Source organism: Ruditapes philippinarum, unplaced genomic scaffold, assembly GCF_026571515.1.
Source record: "Ruditapes philippinarum isolate M1 unplaced genomic scaffold, ASM2657151v2 ctg963_1_1_1_1, whole genome shotgun sequence".
Lineage (NCBI taxonomy): Eukaryota > Metazoa > Mollusca > Bivalvia > Venerida > Veneridae > Ruditapes > Ruditapes philippinarum.
In genome coordinates, this window is record NW_026866535.1 from 53,238 (window position 1) to 76,596 (window position 23,359).

The 23,359-nt window shown below is 31.1% G+C and overlaps 1 protein-coding gene across 1 annotated transcript in view; it reads right to left on the reverse strand.

The window, feature by feature from the left end:
- Positions 1–21,332, reverse strand: part of LOC132732790 (uncharacterized) — a 52,417-nt gene extending 31,085 nt beyond the window's left edge. Inside the window, exon 1 of the mRNA XM_060719301.1 lies at positions 21,230–21,332. The gene's annotated coding sequence lies outside the window, so the exon portion shown is untranslated. The remainder of the gene's footprint in view (positions 1–21,229) is intronic.
- Positions 21,333–23,359: the final 2,027 nt, after the last annotated feature.

Sequence of the window (23,359 nt, forward strand, 5' to 3'; positions counted from 1 at the left end):
ATGAAATTATCTTACTTGGTAGTAGTGAAGTGCTCTGCCTGCCTTATTTTGAAGTTATTGTCCTTTGTTCATTTTAATACTTTGAACTTTGTTCGAAACATAACCTTTAAACTAGAAGGGATATCAACATTAAAAAAGGTAGGTAGATATATCTCATTGTGTAGACGTGCCGTGCAAAAGAACAATAACAATGCCTTGCCTTTTTAGAGTAATTGGCCTTTGTCCATTTGTACACTTTGAACATTGTCCAGGACAAAGTTCTGAAAGTATAATAGATATGAACAAAACACTTTGTAGGTAGATAAATCTCATGAGGTAGATGTGCAGTACATGAGAACTGTAACTCTGGCTTGCCTAATTTTGGAGCTATTGCCCTTTGTTCATATTTATATTTTGATCTTTTTTCGGGAAATAACAGACATGAACAAGAAATTGTGTTGGTAGATGAATATTATTGAGTTGATGAGCAGTGAAAAGAATAGTTACTCTGTCTTGCCTATATTTCGAATTATTGCACTTTGAACTTTGTCCGGGACAAAACTCTGAAATTACAAGAGGTATACTTTCTTGCATTTAAAACCTTTTTGGGGAGCATCACTCGGATCAACCAGTTCTTGTTCATTTACCTGCAGTACAGTGCTTAAGAATTCATAACAAAGTCCTTCACTGATCTGTCAGTGTAAGAATATTCCAAGGTTTTTTTTTATTAAATAACAGTTTTATGAATCCTGATGTAACATTGTTGCAATCAGTTCAACTGCCACTAAAGCTCAAGGTGCATGTACATTGTAAGAGCTGTGTTTATAAATAACCTATATTGTAGAAGAAAATGCCTAAATGACAGCTATACCGTTCACAAGGCGACACATCCTAGTCACAGAGTTCTAAACTATTAGAGATATCAACATGAATCATTGTAGGAAGATGTAGATCTCATTGGGTAGAAGTGCAGTGCCAAAAAATCTCATAACTGGAATTATTGCCCTTTGTTCATTTTTACACCTTGAAATTTGTTTGGGACATAATTCTGAAACTATAATATGTACCAACATGAAACTTTGTAGGTATATAAACCCTTATTAAGTAGAGGTGCAGTGCAAAGAAACCCCAAACTCTACCTTTCCAAATTTCGGAGTTATTGCCCTATGGTCATTTTTACACATGGAACTTTGTCTGGGACATTACTCTGAAACTATAAGAAGTATCAACATAGAATTTTGTACAGTGATAAATAATTTTATTTGGTAGAAGTGCAGTGCAAAAGGACCATAACAATGTTCTGTCTTATTTTGAGGTTATTGCCATTTTATCATTGTAGCAATTTAAACTCCCCCGGGACATAACTCTGAAACTACAAGAGATATCAAAATAAATCTTTGTAGGTAGACAAATCCCATTGTGTAGTAGTGCCATCGAAAAGAGCCTTTACTTTGCCTTGCCTTATTTTGGAGTTATTTCCCTTTGTTCATTTTTACTCTTTGAACATTGCCAGAACATAGTTTTGAAAGTATAATAGATATGAACAAGACATTTTGTAGGTGGGTAGATCGCATCGGGTAGATGTGCATAGCATAAGAACTGTAACCCTGCCTTGCCCTAATTTGGAGCTATTGCTCTATGTTCATATTTACATTTTGAACTTTGTCCGGTATATAACTCTGACAAGAGAAACAAGAAACTTTGTAGGTAGATAGATATCATTGGTTAGAGGAGCAGTGTATAGAACAGTAACTCAATATTGCCTAAGTGTGAATAAATGCACTTTGAACTTCGTCCTGGACATAACTCTGGAACTACAAGACTTTTTCTTTTCTGTGTGCACAACATATTCGGGGAGTATCACCCGGTTCAACCGGTTCTTGTAGTATTGTATTGCCATGATAAACACTATTTTATAAACGTTTCCTTCAACTATAGCCGATACAAAACACCGGTGTAGCAACAATATTTTTTTAATGATTGTTTATCAAAAAAATATATCACATAATTTTGATGAGTTTAATCTTAAGAAATTATAATGAAAATATAATCGCCTCAAAACTTCATACTTCCAAAGTAATTTAATAAAAAAACATATTTTAACGTATCTATTATTGCGTCGAAAGTAATAACTCTACCGTAACAAATCGTACGTTGTGTATTGAATTTTATAATTTAGATTTTGTGTAAAACAGATACCGTGCACCCCAAAGCGAACCTTTACACAACAATTTCCCCTTTTAATTCTTCATAAAGTAAAAATTTACAATAAATAAATCTCTCCAGTAAAACACCTCTCAAAGACAACTTACATTGTACGTTGCTTTGCGGAGTGTATTCTTTTAATCTAATATTGTGCGCTACAACTTGTATTTTTGCTTTTTGGTTGAAACCTAGCTGATATAAAAACTAAAGTTATCTCTTTTTATCACACCTGATCACGAAGTGGTCAAGGTGAGGTATAGTGATGGGGCTATGTCCGGCGTCCGTCGTCATGCGTCGTGCGGCGTCAATAATTGGGTTGTTAACAGTCTAGCAGTCACAGTTTTGATTTGATCATTATCAAACTAGGTCAGAATGTTTTACTTAATAAAACACAGATCGAGTCGGAAGATGGTTCACTTAGGGTCAAAGTCAAAACTAGGTCACAGGAGCTAAGAATAGAAAAATCGTGTTAACACTCTAGTGGCTGCAGTTTTGACTTCAATATTCTAGAACTTTGTCAGGAAGGTTGCTGTGATAATTTCTAGGTCAAGTTCGAAAATATGTCATTACAGGCAAAAAAACTAGGTCACAGGGGCTAAAAATAGAAAAAGCTTGTTAACACTCTAGTGGCTGCAGTTTTTATCTAAATATTATGGAAATTTGTCAGGAAGTTTTTTTGATGATTTCTAGGTCAAGTTCGAAGATGGGTCATCTCGGGTAAAACACTAGATCACAGAGGCTAAAAATAGAAAAAGCTTGTTAACACTTTAGTGGCTGCAGTTTTGATTAAAATTTCTTGAAATTTGTCAGAATGGTTGTTTTGATGATTTCTAAGTCAAGCTTGAATATTGGTCATCCCTGGTCAAAAACTAGGTCACAGGAGCTTAAAATTGAAAAAATATTGTTAACAGTCTAGATGCTGCAGTTTTGATCCAAATATTCTGGAAATTTGTCAGGAAGAATGATGTGATGATTACTAGGTCAAGTTTGAATATTGGTCATCTTCGGTCAAAAACTAAGTCAAAGGAGCTAAAAATAGAAAAAAAATCGCTGACACTTAAGTGGCTGCAGTTTGATTCCAATATTCTGGAAATTTGTTAGGAAGGTTGCTTTAATGATTTCTAGGTCAGGAACGAAGATGGGTCATCTTGGATCAAAAACTAGGTCACAGGAGCTAAAAAGAGAAGCTTGTTTAGACTCTAGTGGCGGCAGTTTTGATGCAAATATTTTGGAAATTTGACAGGAAGGTTGTTATGATGATTTGTAGGTCATGTTTGAATATGGGTAATTTCCCTTTAGAAACTAGGTCAAAGGAGCTTAAATAAGATAAATCTTTATAACACTCTAGTGGCTGCAGTTTTGATCTAAGTATTCTGGATATTTTTCAGGAAGGTTGTTTTGATGATTTCTAGGTAAAATTTGAATATGAGTCATCTTCGAGCAAAAACTAGGTCACAGGAGCTAAAAATAGAAAAAAATCGCTTACACTTAAGTGACTGCAGATCTGATTTCAATATTCTGGAAATTTGTCAGGAAGGTTATGTTGATGATTTCTAGGTCAAGAACGAAAATGGGTCATCTCGGATCAAAAACAAGGTCACTGGAGCTAACTGCAGTTTTGATCCAAATGTCCTGGAAATTTGTTTTGATGATTTGTAGGTCAAGTTTGAATATGGGTCATTTTCTTTCAAAATGTAGGTCACAGGAGTTAAAAATAGAGTTAAAAATAGAAAAATCTTTTGAACACTCTAGTGGCTGCAGGTTTTATATAAATATTCTGGATATTTGTCAGGAAGGTTGTTTTGATGATTTCTAGGTCAAGTTTAAATACGGGACATTTTCGGCTAAAGACAAGGTCACAGCAGCAAAAATATAGAAAAATCTCGATAACACTCTAGTGGCTGCAGTTTTAATCCAAATATCCTGAATATTGGTTAAGAAGGTTGTTTTGATGATTTCTAGGTCAAGTTTGAATATGGGTCACCAGGAGTAAAAAGCTAGGTCACGCTGGCCAACTATGGAAATAACTTTGTTAAACCTTGTTTACATACTAGAGTTCACATTTTTGACTTCATTGTCATCAAAAGTTGTCAGGATGCAGACATTGCTTGGATGTGGTTAATGGGCCAAAGGAGCAATCTGGGGCCATCATGGCCCTCTTGTCTTTTTAAAAAACTTTAAATATTTGAATTATATATACTTTAACGTTCCAAGAATATATGATCTTATTATAATAAGAGTTCCAAGAAAATATTCTGTTATTCTTATTCTAGGAAAAGCATTCAGAATTTAAAAAATTGTTTTTCATTGTATAGATGTCAATAAATTATTTCTATTAAATAAGAATGGAACAAGAAAGGATTTTAGCTATGTCTACATTCAATATGAAATAAATATTTGTCACGTGAATATAATGTAACAATTATATCTTATATATTACACTTTGGATAAGATGTATAATTTAATATAAACCATGTTCAAATTTCATATTAGAGTTTATTGATAACTGATACACAGTCTTTTTGTAAATAACATATCTTTATAACATAAAGATATGTTGACTTCACACTAAGTAAATATGTTGTGTTTAGAAATCTATGAGCTTAGGGTGTTCACAATATAAATATATAGTGTCATTCAAAACACTAGCGCTCTTTTAAAGAAAAGACCAACTTTATTTCAACTGTAAAATGGAATGGAGCTTCCCATATATAGTTTGTTTATTTTTCTATTCAAATGAGACATAATCAGTAAGAATTTCATAGATTGCGATTAATTTGTGTAATTAAAGTATTTTACTCAAGGACGAACATAGTATATCTTTTAGTAATAATCACGGAACTTATTATTTCTTGCCTACATATTGATTTCAATTAGATCGTATTATATCTCTATAGATAAGAAATAAATAAATGTACCATAAATAAGTTATAATTTTGTTATTGTGTTTGTTTCTATATTATAGTATTAATAAGTAGGTGATATGTTCATTATGTTTGGGTTTTTTTTCCTTTTATACATAAAAATACAAATATATTTACATCATCAATGTAGGAAGTGTAATAAATCTGGGGGAAAATGAAATCTCGAGTGAAAAGTGAAAATTGCAGGCTCGGTTTGATTAAGAGAAATAAATAAATGTAAAGTGCAAACTATCTAACGACCCCTAGTAACAGCAATCGTAATACCGTATTGAATTTTCAACACTGTTTAGTATTCCATTTAAGAATCATGAAGGATTAGAATTGAAAAAAAGAACATAAAGTTTATTAAAGCCGTACAATTAATAATGCCAGCAGGAAAATTATTATAAATAAAAAAACAAGAACAGTGTGGAAAGAAAATTAAAAAATTTCAAACTGTGATTATCGTAAAAAGAATGACAGATAGACTTAATATGTGAATGTTTGATTGATCAAATAAATGTAGTGACACAAATTCATCATTTTGTAAACAAACTATTCATTCGTTTTTAGCAGACACAATTCTCATAGCAACCATTTCAAATGTGACCCAAATAATAGAGTTGTCCCCGGGATGCGCACGAGCATTTAACTACACATAATAGTGATAATTTAGTAAAGGCGTAGCAACCTTCATGGACAAATTGTCTCGTGATCGAATACAATGCTTTTTCAGGGGTCTAGGCATACTCTTATGTGTTTGTGTATTTAAGTTTATTTATACTCGCCACCGGTTGCCCATATGGGCTTGCCCTCCAGAAAAATATTAGTTATTTTATATTTTGGAGGATAGTGGATACTCTTACAGCGTTCGTTGCAGAGTGGTTAAAGGCGTCGATCCACCCTAGAAATATTAGAGGGAGATATAAATGGCACATGCTTGACAGGAGTGTGACATCACGTTGGCGGCAGTACTACGCTTACGACGGTTCTTTACTAAGCTGGTGGAAAGCAACAATATTGACAATATTGAAGTACAATGGCGGAGCTCTACAGTACAATGCTGACACTTTTACACTTTAATTTACTGTCACCATCGTATCGTCGTTATTCGCCATCTTACTATCACACTATTACCATAATACCGTCGCGTTTAGCAGCCGTACTTTTGTACTGTCGTACTTTCGTGCTTCTCAGGACGAATATATTTATTTTATTGTAACTGTCAACTCAATCAGTTATTTAGTATTACACGGACAAATTATTTAAAACAAACTCCCTACCTGCTGACGTCTGCGTTCAATTATCCGTCATACCACACAAATAAGTATTATGTAAGCGTCCTTTCATTACAAATATAAAAAAAATTCTTTTTAGATGCTCAAAGAGTACAATGTTTGCCATGATTAGTAACACATTAATGTACTACTTTGTCTTATAACGTTTGAATAGATATTTAATCAGTATTAATGTTGGCAAAACACACATTTGATGATTACAATAGGGGTAATTTATTTTTTTTATAACCAACAGTTTTTGTAATGTCACATATCACATTACAAATATCGCGTGATTTTCAAATAAAGAATCGTTATAAATCTTATTTTTTTACAGTATTGATTGATAATGTTTTAATATCTTAAAATGATTCTCTTTGTTTTAAGTTAAGGTTTAATCATGACATCCCTATACTTATTCAATTTAATTCAATACCCATTTAAAGTAACGAGACATAATACATTGTAATATCTGTTAAATCAGCACGGTATCAGTTAAATGTTAGTTATTTTTTAATGCGTATTAAACGTCAAATTTGAAGTACACTGAATTTCGTAATATACAATCTTGTACTTATGTAAATGTCCCCTATTGATATAACAAAACTTTGTACGAGGATTGTTCAAATATGAATGCATCTAAGCACGTAAATTTTGATTATTTAAAAGTAACACTGAATTATTTTAATGTATTCCCTCAAAGTATCCACATCTAACAAATATACAAAGTATCAGTCTCATAATCCAAGTTTTGAAGCGCTTTTAAAGTATGTTTAGTCAAACTATGAAGGCAATAGAATATTTCAGGACCAATGTGTTTGTGCTGAACAAATATTTGATCTGAAATGTATACGTTTAGCTTTAGAAACAAAAACGTTACACTGGACAGGTCAGGTAATGGAAAAAGAGATGCTAACGATACTTGCTATTTGCATAGGTTTATATCTTTTATCGATATCTACTATTTCTGTCACTTATACAACTATTATTACAGACGTTGTATACAAAAAAAATAATAAAGAAATGATTTATTCCCTTTATGCTGCATATAATTAAAAAAGCAATCAAAGAAATCTGAAAAAAATAACATTGTTGTTCAGGATTCGAATTTGTAACTTCGCGATTGCTATGTTATTATACTTACCACTAGGCCATCGGGACGTTAGTAAAAAAATAAAGTATCGACAACTTTTAAAAATCAATGAATTAATCGTAATACATTACGGAAACTAACGAAAAGCTTCCGAAAATTAATGAGTCTCCGGTCAATTTTGCCAAACAATATATATATGTATACTCGATCACATTCATTTTCTCATGTTTATCGCACTTTTGAACAATTTTACGTTCTAGATATTTGAACACTCCTCGTATGCTTACTACTTTTTTGTGCTACTACAAAAATTTTAGATTCATATATATCAGAATTGTCCACAATCTACACCTTTTATACACAATTTTAAACACCAGTTTAAGTTTAGTGTCTGCACAATAAATACATTTTCTGAACTCAATATAAAAGCACAGTACTCATTCTCACGCACACCAAACAATTTTGACATTTTAAACATACACACGTTTATTTATTTTTTATTCAGAATCAATTTAAGAGATAAAACTTCTCGATGTATATATTCCTTTATAAATGTATCCTTTTTAAAACAGTTTTTTTTATTATAAAACAGTACTGATTCAGAAATAATATATTCCATATCCAGTATTTCAAAAACAAATTGACAAATCAAATAAAAAGTAGAAAGTGTGCATATAATACATACGTTTGTAACGAAAACGAGGCTCGAAAAGATGGCGCATTTTTCAGATAGTGAAATTCGAAATATGAAAAATGAATTGTTACGAAAAAAAAATTGAAAATATTTGGATATATTGATTTGAAACAATATTGGTAGTATTTAGTGATTCTATGGAGAAAAAAAAACTCGATTTTGTTGGTAAAAGTCGTAATAATTTGGATATAATTGTGAAACTGTGAAAAATCATGGCTACTAAAGACACTTAAGATACTGGTATGAAAACTTGCGGACAAATCAAAAACAAAGGTAACCATTCTATAAACTCTGCAGCTCGCCTGGGCCAGATGAGCCCCCCCCCCCCCCAAGAAAAACAAACAAACAAAAAAAACAAAAAAAACAGTGCATCATTCATTCCACTATACAGCGGACTACAATATCCGTTTCTGCCACACTTCCACATTCCAGGAAGACCTGTGTTTGCGACAACATCAAGTCCTTCTCAAACATACAATTATTGCAATACAAATTCAAATGAAACATTATATGATCTAATGCGACAAATGTCCAACAGTATGCAGTCTATTGACAGTCGCTTGAAATCTATTGAGCAAAATGTAGAATAGCTCACACTGAAAACTGCTCAAATAAAAGTGGTATTTCTGATGATCTGCTTATGTCAAAAAGTGAGAACGAAGAATCTGTGAGGCATTTAAAGGTAACCAACAAAACTCTTCAGTCACAAATCGATGAACTCGAACACAAAAACAATTATTTAAAAAGTAAACATATAGATATATGACACACAATGCGATGTCCTGAAAAATAACTTTAAACAAGGTATGGAGGCTATTCGTTGCCAAAAATCTAGCCTTTGAAACTTGACAATGCATACTTCGGTTCAACAAAACAGATTAGTAAACATCTAAGTGTCGATCCGAGAGTTACATACTGCACTGGTTTTAAGCGTTTTGATGATCTCGATTTGATAAAATGGAAGCTGATTACATGCAACTTAGGTAATTTGCAAACTGTATTAAGAAATGTATAACTTCAAATTTGCATCATGTAGAAATGTTAACAATAGAACGTACACAACACGTTTAATGCTGTGCATCATGACGTTTCAAGAGTGTAACTGCACCAGTTAACACTCTCAGGTTGACAACACCACACTTTCCTTAAAATTACATTCTAACGCGATTAACATTTGTAAACGATTTTGCAACTTCCATATATGGAATTATCACGGAAATAGACGAAAATTAATAGGCGGAGCCAATTTTCACGAAAGCAGAATATAAAGAGAGGTAACTCTTGCTGGTACAAAAATATTACAAATTATATAAAACTGTTATAAATTTCACATACATCAACTGCATTACAGTTGGCTTTGAATATCGTCTGATTTTGTTAAAACGTATTCTAGCACAGGATATTATAGTAATGCAAAATTGGTTAATATATATTGTAACAATGTAACAACGTTTATACTGATAATGAGCTTATTAATAAGCAAAAACTAAAGTTGGTGAATTAACATGGAAGTCACTTTTGGCAACACGAATAAAGTGAACTGAACAGTAAGCCTGTGCCTTCTATCTTTAAAGGACTATATTGGGTTGTATAGCTATGGCACTATTCAAAGGTTACTATCGATAATTCAGTTGTATAACCAAAAACTTGTGAATTTGTCCCATTTTATTGTTGAAGTGTATCCTAGAATCTCTGTTTACCTCCATTAGGAGATATTTTGAGTCATAGGATGTGAATTAGCCTTTAATTATTAAATACATGTAAGCTGACGTAGGTTAAGGTCTTCTTTTATGCATTTTCCTGAATCAATGACAGCTCTAAGATACATTGTATGTGTATACATGCTGTCAATAGCTGTTACCTAACCTTGCTGTCTTTCTGATCAAAAGCAGAGAACTATTTTTATGTACATTAAGTACTACACAGAATATTTATTAAGTTTTGTAAGTGATGACTTTCTAAGAGATAAAAAAACAAGGTATACATAAATTGAAAATAACATACATACCTCTAGACTCATTTAAAGGAACTCCACTTAGGTTCAAAAATCTAAAATCATAAAATTTATTTGTTTACACAGTTCAGCTGGGGCACGTTATACAGGAAGACATGCAAAAAATAATACAGAAATATACTAAAAATGAACTGAAAAGCGTATGTATTTTGTGCAATTTTTGATACGATTTGAGTTAAAAGCGTTTAAACGCTTTTCTATTTCGGGTCATTTTTCACAATTTGAATAATTATCCTGGATAAATCGCAAGAGCGAATGATCTAAAATTTTGCACACAAGTTACTGATCTAGACCTACATCAAACTGAGCATTAATCTTGAAACATTATTGCCAGTTTCGTCTTGTCAAAAAACCGCAGTGGAGTCCCTTTAAATATTATTATTGAAAAAAAAATTGGTAAAAATGGGAAAATATACCTATACAGTATGGTAAAAATAAAAAGTTATGTACGAAAGGATACATACAACTTTGGTTTTAATTTTAATATTCTTAAAAGTTTTTTCTTGTCAAGTTATACGGTAGAATTAAGGTTACTAGTAAATGTTACTACTAGGAAAGACAACAGCCAGAATTTGGTCTGTATTAGTATTTAGTCGTATCCAAATCTCTAACAGATGTTGACTTGAAAATTTGAACGTGGTAAGGTAGCAGCATAACTGTCAATGTTACTTATTCCTATTCAAATTGGAAAACCCTCAGTAAAATTTATTTGTCGTTCAATATAGTGTTATCAAAAGTTATTACTTCCTTGATTCAGACAGTATGTAACCTGGTGAGGAGGGTTTTTTCTTCTTTTTTTCTAGGAAATGTGATATCTACAACGTTTCAAAACTTATAATGCCTATAATCAATTAAAGCCCGCTGATGTTGACTGAATAAAGGCATATATAATTGCAATCATGCAAGTGAATTATTGTTGGTGAATAACTAAACACCTAAAAGGTGCGGTAAACGGAAACTACGCCGGCGCGAGTTCTTGTTTCCTTCTTGTCGCTGGCGGTAAATACCGAAAATGAGCGGATAAATACGTTTATTTACGATGATGAAATGGGCGGAGCTTATTTTATCTCCTATTGAAAAACGTGTAAAGCTGGATTATGCTGATCCGAATCATAATGGTTTTGCAATGTACAGCTAAGAAAGTAACTTCTGTTTTGTCGGCGTATACACGAACAATGAGTATTCCGCATGTTATGATGAACACTTGGTATTGCTACTATCAGAAAAACAGTTAATGTTTTGTCGTTTAACAAAATGTATTTTGTTGAAATACATGTTTACAATGTTAAATCGGCAAACTCAATCCAAGAATGCAACATTGGAGTTTACATACAGAGAAATACCAATGTATTTTGTCCGTTAACAAACTGATCAACTCAGATCAACAAGGCTGGATTTTTGACAACGAATAGCCTCCATACAAGGAGGCCCCAATTGACGTAGACTACATGAAATTCTCACAAGTAAAAAGGATTGGTGATCCGGTAAAATCAGCTGTGTCGCATCGCCCTAGACCAATAGTGGTATCATTTAAATTATTTAGTGAGAAAGTGTACGAAAAGCAGGCATACTATTTACTAAAAGCCAGAAACAGATTAAAATTCATAAATATTTTCCCAGATAAGTAGAAGATCGGAGAAAAAATGTATTATCCTGCTCGAAAACTATCAGAACAAGATGAAAATATGTTCTGCTTGTTAAGGATCGTCTTAATGTCAATAGTAAACTGTTTGACCCTTAAACGTACAAATATACGGACAAATTCTGTAACACTAAATTTCTAGCAAAGAGTACAGCGCATATAGTAACAGTTACAAACAATCACCACATACAAACATCTCAGAAAGACCAACACATTTGCCTATCAAGGGATACGCTCATACACAAGACAACATTGGTTTTAAAAACACACATGGTTATGAACCGTGCATACAAAACCGGACGCGTTTGGATTCTTCAAGGCTTACGGATTTCACCACACCAAACCGATATCAATCAATTGCGAATTAGACCGCACCGATCAACAAAAACGGAATTTCAAAGTCTGTTCCCTAGTAAATATAAAGTTATCAACAAAGCGTCTAGATGACAGTTTTTCCTCAAGCTCCCAAGCAACAACAATTCATTGAAACCTTTCGGGAAAGAAATTTCTCTAGTTTCTTTAGTAAATGACGAAACTGATGACAAATTTTGTTAGTGAGCATTTGTCAGTTTTTACGCCGCCGCGCTTCAAATCGTGTAGGACGAATGTGGAGAGTCACGTTAGTGATCAATTCAGTGACCTAGAAAACTATTAATCAAACGACAGTGTCAGTTTTGCTACACAGTAGATAGTATATGTGAAATGCTTGAATACACGTGTAAATCTATTATGTAAACGCCTGTTTAATTTTGTGTTGCACTTTTTATGGTATGATCTGCAATATACATCATGAAATGAAAAAATGAAATGTAAAAAATGACATACTATCATGTATTAAAATTTTAAGCAAAAGGTAACACGTCTAAATATGAAAACCCAACAATGTTATTGTATGAAATTATAACTTGTTCCCAATCGAATGGACCCGGACACATACTGTTTCTTATTCTTATTTTTTAATGCAATTCTACATTCTATAATGGATTGTCGATGTCTTTTCTGTAACAGACATTGTTAAAAAGCTCAGTATCAATTATTGACTGTCATTCAATACATGCTTTATGTTATTACTTATCTAAAATTGTGTTGCGCATTTTACCGGACATATGCACTGTTATTGTTCTTTTACACTAATTTAAAGTTAACAGATTATCTCATGTATTTTTGTTATAACCACATATATTATAATAGGACAAGAAGTAAATTCAATCTTCATATCACCATCCTGTATGTTACAACTGTTGAACATAATGATAATTTTACAACATTCTGTTTTTATGTGTTTGACTTTCTGTAGCGTAATAAACAATATTATTATTATATTCATAATCAGTTAATTGCCACCCATTATTATAAACTGTATTTTTTATCTGAGGTTACGGCATTACACTTTGCTGTGTTCTTAATTAACGGCTACAATACTTTTAGAGCAAAAATAGAATGATATTCTTGCTTTGAATTTTTGACACCTTTCCTTATAAATAATGTAAGAACAGTGCCATTTGAGAAAGAAGACTTAGATTGTTTTGTTAATAATAGATCTAACTGCCATACGATATATGTTTGTAAATATGCAAAATTAAATGTAAACTTGAATCATAATTTATTGTAAATGTCATATTTTTTGTACGAATGTATGTGCATGTATATTTGCTCATTTATTCATCTGCATCAACATTAATATTATACTTTGTTAGAATTATTTGATTTTTACAATGTTCTAGTATTCTTTTATTTAATTGTGTATCTATAGCAGTAATGTTTTTAAAAAGCCCAACTAGAAGATTTTATAGATACCAATAAAAACAACGTAAACGTACTCAATAATAACATAAATAATAATAATAATAATAATAATAATAATAATAATAATAATAAATATAATAGTAATAATAAAAATAATCAATGTGATGATAACAATTCTTTCGCTTAATGTGGGTTGAAATCAAAGATAAAATGTCTTGAATTTGATATGCTCAACCGATATGAAGTAATTTGATTACAAGAAACAAAACTTAATGATCTGGATCATTTCTAAAACTCTGCTTAAAAAATCATATTCAGTAAACGTGCCTCAGGCTTACAGATGTGCATTGTCGAAATATATAACTGAAATATAATCAAAATCTAATCTTGTTTTTTGGTTCTCTCTATCGAAAAAAACTTTGACTTTGCAAAACTGAATAAGATATTTTATGTTGTTTGGTTTACATAATACCTGAAAGATCAGATTACTCGGTCGAAGACCCGTTTTTAGAGATTCAGCTAGAACTGAACAGTTTCTCAGATACACATTTCATTCATTATTCGGTTATTATAACGCTAGGACTAAAACTAAACGATTACATAGTGTTAGACACCGACTTACTAAACATGCAAAAACTTAATGAAATATGTGATGATTATAACGCAGAAATGGAAAAGTTTGATAATGCAGGAATTCCTAAAATAATGACTCCGATTCCAACGATACTTCTGACATAAGATTATGGGATTACTATAAAATAAATGAATTCTTACATAATGTACATCTAAATGAAGAAATTATGTTGAATATCAGATAACGTAGATAATCAGAATATCAAAGACAATTTAAACCAAAAAAAAAAACGTTTGAATATATCATGTCAGAAATAGCTTCTTTATTTCTTTGATCCGCAAAGACATATTTTGACTTTGTGTGAAAAATAAAAACGTAAATAATGAAAACTCGTCCGATTCACCGACGTGCGTGGTTTTGGCATAAATGTAGAACTGCGCGTAAACAATTTCACAAGGCTATATATCTTAATAAACTACGAAAATCAGAGACAAATAAAGAACACCTTAAAAGAAAATGTAAAATGTATAAAGAAACCATTACATTTTCATAATAAATTTAAAAATTCAATCATATAAAAATTAAGGAAATTAAAACATTCTCACCCTAGAAAAAACCGTATTGGAAAATTTTGAAAAGTAACAACAACGAAAAAGTAGAGTGTGATATTAATGAAATGTATTCCCTTTTCAAAGAAAATAATTTTGCAAATAATATAAGCCACCCAGAGGTTCACATTCAAACGCAAAATTCAGAAATAAATGAAACTATTAAACAGTCCAATAACTGAAGAAGAAATATCAAAATAAGTCAAATCTCTTAACAAATAACAAAGCATGTGGAATTGATAATATTGTAAATAAATAAATAAAAGACTCGTATCATATCTTTTAAAACGTTGACCTTAAATGGTTCAATTTGATTTTAGACAATGGCGCAATCCCGGAATTATGGACCATTTGACTCGTAAATCAAAATTATAGAAATAAAGGTGACATATCGAAACCAGAAAATGGCAGGTCCATAACTATGCTCAGATGTTTTGGCAAACTATATGCATTATCAATAATAGATCGCCAAATTACGTTGGATCAAATGATACTTTACATAATTCTCAAGCTGGTTTTCTTAAAGTTTTTTTTTTAACTCGAGACAATATTATATGTTCATTCTTCAACATTTAATAATAACTTTACCACAAAATATATGTTAGTGTGTGTGGGGGGTGGTAATGGACTTGTTTTGTTGCGTCGGTCGGATCGTCTCCATTATCGTGTCCGCTCTATAAGTCCTATACAAATTGAAGGATTTTTTTTTTCAAACTTGACTCAAATGTTCAGCTCAACAAGGGGATGTGCAGAACATATGTTGCTCATGTGTCAGCTCAAGGTCAAGGTCACAATTGAAGGTCAACTTATATCAAACAATCAAATATTAGACAGTTTGTCGTGTCCGCTCTATAAGTCCTACACTAATGGAAGAATTTTCTTTAAACTTTACTCAAATGTTCACCTAAACAAGGTTATGTGCACACCAATGTTACCTTTGTGCCGGCTTAAGGTCAAGGTCACACTTGAAGGTCAAACTTTGACTTAGAAGATGTTCTTAAATTTATACATGTACTTAATTATTTCTGAAACTAGTACAGGTATTTGCTTGAAACTTAAACTATATATGAGTTGTCACAAGTAAGATATGCAGGTCAAGTTTTATAATGTATTGCATTTTGACAATGTTATGCCCCTTTTTAAGTCTTTAAATTTACATACAATCAATACTAGACAATATGTCGTGTCCGCTCTATACATTCTATACTAATGGAAGGATTTTCAAGGCCACACTAGAAGGTCAAAAATTGACTCAGAAAATGTTCTGAAATTTTAACATGTACTTGAATATTTCTTAAACTAGAACAGATAATCATTTGAAACTTCAAATATATACGAAGTATCGCAAGTAAGATATGCAGGTCAAGTTTCATAACTAAAAATAGTTGGGGATAACTTTGTATTGTATTTTGATAAAGTTAAATCCATTCTAAATCTTTTTAAATTCATTTACTATTATTTTTCTTAAACCAGAACAGATGTTAACTTGAAACATAAAATTTATATGAATCTTTACAAGCAAGCTCAGATGACGAAAATTCTACAATTCCATTGAATAATAACACAAGTTATGCCCCTTTAGGCTTAGAAAATGTTCTGATATAACCATTAATACATAAATGTTTCCAAAACTAGAACATATATTCACTTGAAACTATATGATATATGAAGGGTCACAAGTAAGCTCATATAACACAAGTTATGCCCCATTTAGACTTAGAAAATGTTCTGATATAACCATTAATACTTAAATGTTTCTGATTCTAGAACATGTATTCATTTGAAACTACATGATATATGAAGGGTCACAAGTAAGCTCAGAATGTAAAGTTTTTCCACTCGTAAAAACTTTTTGACATAATTATGCTATTTTCTTAACTTCACTGATTTTGTTTGTTTTAGTACATTTGGAAAATGAAAGGTTATTTGTAACTGTTTCGAACATGATTTGACAATATATATTTATACTATTACCTGTACAATTTGTCTTTTTGTTCACCAGAGATAATTTCTCTTTATGTATATAAACCCTTAACCACCTTTCTAAGTCTTCTTCTGTCAAGGACTGGTGGGGTATGAATCGCATTCAGCGATAGTTCTAGTTCAATATAATAATAATAACAACAGAAAGTAATTATTTTGCGCGTTTATTGACCTTAAACAAGCTTTTGATACTGTTTGGCGAGATGGTCTTTGAATAAATTAGGTAATTAAAATATCAATGAAAAATGCTTTAACTTTATCAAAAAACATGTATAATAATATTTATTCATGTGTACAATCAAATTCAACTGTATCAAGTGTCTTTCCATGTAATATTGGTGTAAGACAAGGCGAAAATCTTTCGCCGTTAATGTCTTTTCTTAATCTAAATGCTTTGCAAACTTTTCTTGACAATCACATTAATATAAATGGAATACTTATACCTGAGAGTGAAAATAGAGATGATATACAGAGTGACTCTTTTAAATTATTTATCTTAATTTATGCAGATAATAATGTTACTTTTAGCTAACAGTGAAGGTGGATTACAAAACTCTCTTGATTTATATTAAGAATAATGTGATACTTGAAAGTTAACCGTTAACATAGAAAAAACAAAACTTTTAATTTTCATAAAACCTTATAACCAAATATAATCAAAACATCAGAATTAATGAATCCTAATCATAAACAAGATCGTCTGAAATTAAGTACATTTTTAAAGTGTATAATAAGTAGAATTTAAGTCATTGACCAATATGTAATTATCAAAATAGATTTTTCTTTTTTTCGAATATCAGAAGTGTTGCTAAGTTTCTGTTTCGCTTTGGGAGACCTAGTGGGCCGAAGAGGCACATATTTATAGTATACCGCATTTAAATTAGACCACATACTTTCATTTTTCTGAAGGAAATGTCAGAAGACACTGGTTAGGTCCTTATAATCTCCACTTCCGTATCTCAAATCAAATGCAATTTTTCACAATATAAAATGTGTCATTTCTATCCACAGTATACAAAATAAATATTTTTTCTTCTTTCGGCCTATGATACCGCCATTCGCCAATTAAATTATATAAGATCGTGGGAACTGTGACCTCCGACACCTTTGTAAAGGGCTCATCGTGACTCCCGACCACCACTTTTTTGCTATTGTTAAAATAATTTAATATATTATACAACAGTTTTGGCTCTCCACGTACTTGATACTTGAAGGTATACAAATGTAACATTTAATATCAAACTTTTTACCCTTATATTTTCTTTAGTATGTTAATTAACTGCTATTTGAGCCTCATGGTATGATGTCATGTTTATCAACTCATTATGTCATGTTTGTACATGAAATGAAAAAAAAAATTAATGGTTTTTTTTTTTACTTGACTTGACTTACATCAAGAAAATAAACAAAATGTTAAGAAATTTTTCATTCCGGCCAAAATTTTTTAATATTATAATATAAAGTATTCTATTATAACCATGTTTAACATATGTACATGTATTTCATATTACATATTTGTACACAGTGCTATATTTAGTATAATATACAATATGGTAAAGATCTTTTATTTACCATTATGTTTTTATCATTTTGCAGTTGGTACATTTTAAGATCTTAGTTAACAAATAGAATACAATCTATTATATATTCTTGTTTTGTTACCAATGAAGCAAACATTTGGCTTAAGTCCAAGATATTTTGTCCTGATACCAACAAAAGAAGAATACAATTTGACATTACCTTTAGTATTCATTACAATGACAAACATTGAAGTTTGAGGACATATAATAGCTATATTCAGTAATTAATCACCTGAAATTGTTCATTTTAAATATATTCATAATAATTAAAGATTGGATGTTTTGTTTCATTTTACGGTGCACGAACACAAGTAAGGTTATATGTTAGTAGCATACGCTTATAAAAAGAAATAAACACTTTAAACAGCTAAAAAAGGAGCAACATAGAAGAGACTGTAGCTGTTAAAAGACTACTTAAATTCTTAAAAGTCTATGCCCTACATTTTCGTCGTATTTGAAAATGGACTGGTTACTTTGCATAAAACTTTGTTTAACCGTTTATTCATGTTTACGTTGCGTCCGTCTAAACATTCACGCACACGAGTTTAATCTCATTACTGAGTCATAAATCTGTCCGAACTTACGAGACTACCGACAACTTACACGATCCCGTATAATCATGCACATGGAAATATAAAAAAAACACAACATACAAGTAACAGAAGTGCAGAAAAAGATCCAACACCTAAACAAAATTTAAACAATAACCTAAACAATAATAATTAAATTTAAACCTAACCTAAACAATATCTGCACATACCAATGTACAAAGATTTCAAAAAGTATTACCGATTTTGCATTCAATGCCATTGTTACCAATTCACCTCAATGTGCTTCGGCCCCAGTCAAGCACCAAGGGCATTTACGAAGGTCATAACAGTTATAACAGCTTATTTAAGGAAGCAAAATATTCGTCTGGCCTCTTACCTGGACGACTTGTTACTAGTGAATGTTCTAAGGTCTCAACTCCTCTTAGATCGAGACCAAACACTTTTGATTCTAATGCAACTAGGTTTTACCATTAATGCAAAGAAATCATCCCTAATACCCAATCAAACGAAAGGTATGAAAGGTATTGAAGATTTTACAAAAATATCCATTTGAACCATTAACAAAATATGATAAACAAGATCACCAAGGAAAGGCGGCGTTCAATGAACACAGCATCACATCACTTAAGAACATTTCTATCATACAAAACTGTTTTTCTTGTAGCAATTACGACATTCAGAAGGTGATCAGACATACAATCGTTAAAACTGGGTGATGGGAATGTTGATGTACATGAAGATGGTATTTTATTCCTCAGGCAAGGATTGTCTAAGCAGAACAGACCTGGACATTCAGGAAGTAGAATTTGGGTTCCAGCATTTGTTGACGATAAAAAATCAGATCCCAAAAGAGCAATAGCAATTTATTTGAGAAGAACATAACAGTTTAGATCAAGAGGTAATGATGATCAAACTAGATTATTTTTATTTTTCATAGAGCCGCATAAACCAATATCGAAACAGACTATAGCTAATTGGATTGTGAACAAAATTTAAGGTGGCCTATAAGGAACACATAACAGGTAATGCTCATTCAACTCGTGCAATTTGTCTATCTTGGGCTTTATTTAAAGGTGCGGCATCAATATTGGAAGCAGCTGACTGAGCCGTGATTCCACTTTCAAAAATGTTTTTTTTTGAGAACTGGTTCGGCAAAAGTATTGTCGAAGTAATATTTCGGCGTGCTGCATGTGTACATATTATTAACCACCCGTATATAGAGGTTTGTAAATGGCGATACCAAATTGTGTACATTTGATTGAATGCTAAGCAGATTTATGTAGGTTAACATAAAGATGATTCACTTGGACTACGATGTACATGTATATATTGTGGTTTTGATACAGATGTTATTTTTGGATAGAGGAAAATACTACCACAGCCTTAAGGTATGTGATGCTTTGTAATCTATCCTAATGTATTTTTCGCATGGTAAGTTAATAATTAAGTGCAATGAAATTTAAAAATTTGTTATCAAATTATAATTTTATGAATGAGATTACTAACTTACCATACCTACTACCACCCACCGTCCCTAGTATTTTCTATAAGGTGTCGCTTTGACGCCTGTATTAACTTAAGTTATTGAGCGTCTATCAAGTAGAGACTTGTTTGTTACGCTTTACTGATTTTCTGGGCGTGTTCGATTCGTTTTAACCGGAGTATATCTTAATTTTCCGTATAATAGTAAGTAAATAATCTCATTCATGAAATTATAATGTGATAACAATTTTTTTAAATTCGAATAGAATAAATCGAGAGAAAAATTGCAACTATAAACAGGTTTACCTCGGCTAAGTATTTTCTTATAAAAAGCCACTTTGTAACATGTTTGAATAACGAATATTGATCAATATGTATGAATTATGGCAGCTCATTTAAATGTCGGATCTTATGACTACTTCTATAATAGTTTCGCTATTGAACATTTTATCTAATAGCTGTCAAATTGCTTTCAAAAAAATTGTAATAATTATACCATATATGTTAGTATAACTTAGGTATAAGATATAATAGTTTACAATCAAGAAGCAAATCTGACACAATTTAATTGATATTTCATTGTCAATGTAAAATACTGACGGTAATTATTTATTTTAATCATTCTGTTTCTTATTCGAGCACATGCATTTTGTTTTATTTAAAAATCTTTGTTTTTGTATGTACATTTTACTCTAAGTTACTATAAGTTGTACTTAATCATCATGAAATCGGGAGACGTTTATTTTATAGTGACAGTTTGTGTCTGTCTTTTTCTCTCTATTTGTTAAAAAAACAAAAACACAATTATATATACAACTTTGAATTAATAAACAAAACAATATTTTACATGTTTAAAAGAAAATAATACTAAAATATGTCATTTTATATTTAAACTAACCTTCGAAACTAGTACATCCCCAAACATGTAAAATGACGAATAACTTAAAATATTACTTCAAATCTTACTTCAGTCGTAAAGAATCACGTCTTTGTATTTGAGACCGATACAACAATACAATATAATAATTTATAATAGGCTGTATTTCAAATACGCATTAAAGGTTGTCCATTGTAAACTGTTCTATAACGAAAAATATTTGATAGATAAGAGTTAATGTCATCCAACTTTGGTTTTGATCGATATTGATATACTGCTTTATACTTAACATAGTAAAGAATGTAAGAGGGGTGATATAGAAGTATCCAGAAAGACGGCTTACAATCTGATAATTTATATATTTTTTTCTTAATTAAATTTATACGTGCGCAAAATTTGATGTTTCCTCATTAAATTGCACATTTTGATTGATTTAATGGCATACAGATCCCTTTCATTCTGCTTTAAACAACCAACTCAAAAACTCGACGTAAGAATTTTGCCGGAGGTTGGTGTTAAAACAAGAATGGTAAACGTACTTTTGTTGGAAATGGTAAACATGTACAAAGAGGATATTTAAGTGAAGCACTTCAAAAACTACAATCATGGAATAAATTTATCTAATAAATTCATTTTATTGTAAATACAATATAATGTAAAAAAATAAAGGACTTACGCATGCTATATATTCAAGTCCATCTCGTCTTTTAAAGTAAAACAAACCTTGTGCTTGAAAGAACATAACTGATATAATTCAACAAACATTGTGCATACAAATGTATTAAAGTTCATTAGGCTAGAGCCTTTCAAATTATACAAACTCTAATAAGGGTTTAAATGTATGCGTGGGACTAACATAAAGACCTATAGCAGATTGAAATCTACATGTTAATAGAATTTATTCAAACTTTGCCTGATTTTAGAATATGGTCACAGAAACATTTTTGACGAATATATTTCGAAATTTTGTGTTATCTGCCATTAAGTTGAATATTTTGTTATCACTTTTATGGGAGATAACTTAAACATAAGTCTGCTTTGGTAACAATACAGCATTTTAAGGAATTCCATCGAACATTTTTTATTCAGTTTAGATACAAAACTGAATAAACTTTAACAATAGGATGGTTTTGAGATATTTCAAAACTTAAACACACGATAACGATGATATTCAATCAAAACCTACGTATTTAAAAATTGACCAATTATTATAGTGATCAATTATTTTTTTAGTGATTTGAAAATTACAATGTCACGTAAGTTTAACATTTTTTATTCATAAACATGCAGATCGATAAACATTTGGCTAGACTGTATTTTTTATAGATAATCGTCTCTTTAAAACGTAGTAGTTTGAATATAACATGATACAATAAATTTGTAACAGACAATAGTTCTTTAATAAATTCACCGAGGCATGTGCGATTTATTATGTTATCAACTATAAATTCAGCTCATTGCAAATAATATGTCACCTTTATACAAAGTGATTGTTTAAAAGCCACACGCTTAAATGATAGATACTTATGATGTCAGTTAAATATGAATACCATCACTATTATAATAATGAATAATAACAAATACAATGTTAATGACATATTTATCTAACAAATCTATTTTGTAAAATTGATACTTCCAATCTAAGTATGAAAATATTATGTTAATAAATATAGTATTTACACTTTACTAAAGTTTAAGCAAAGAAGCAAGTATTCCTTAAAAACTATATTTTATTTTATGCTCCTGGAAGGGAGAGTATAAAGTCACCGCTTTATCCGTCCCTCCGGATGTCCGTCCGTCCCCTTTTTTGTCCGGACATTTATCTTAAACTACAAGAGGTATCAACAAGAAACTTTGAAGGTAGATACATCTCATTAAGAAAAGGTGCAGTGCAAAGGAACCGTAACTCTGCATTGTCTAATTTAAGAGTTATTGCCCATCATGGATTTTTAAACTGTGAACTTTGTACGGAACATACCTCCAAAACTATATCATATGTCAGCAAGAAATTTGTAGGTAGATAGATCTCATTGGGTAAATGCGCAGTGCAAAATAACTGTGGTTCTGCATTGCCTAATTTTGAGTTAGTGCCCCTCGTTCGTTCTTACACTTTGAACTTTGTCCGAAACATAACTCTATAACCATATGAGG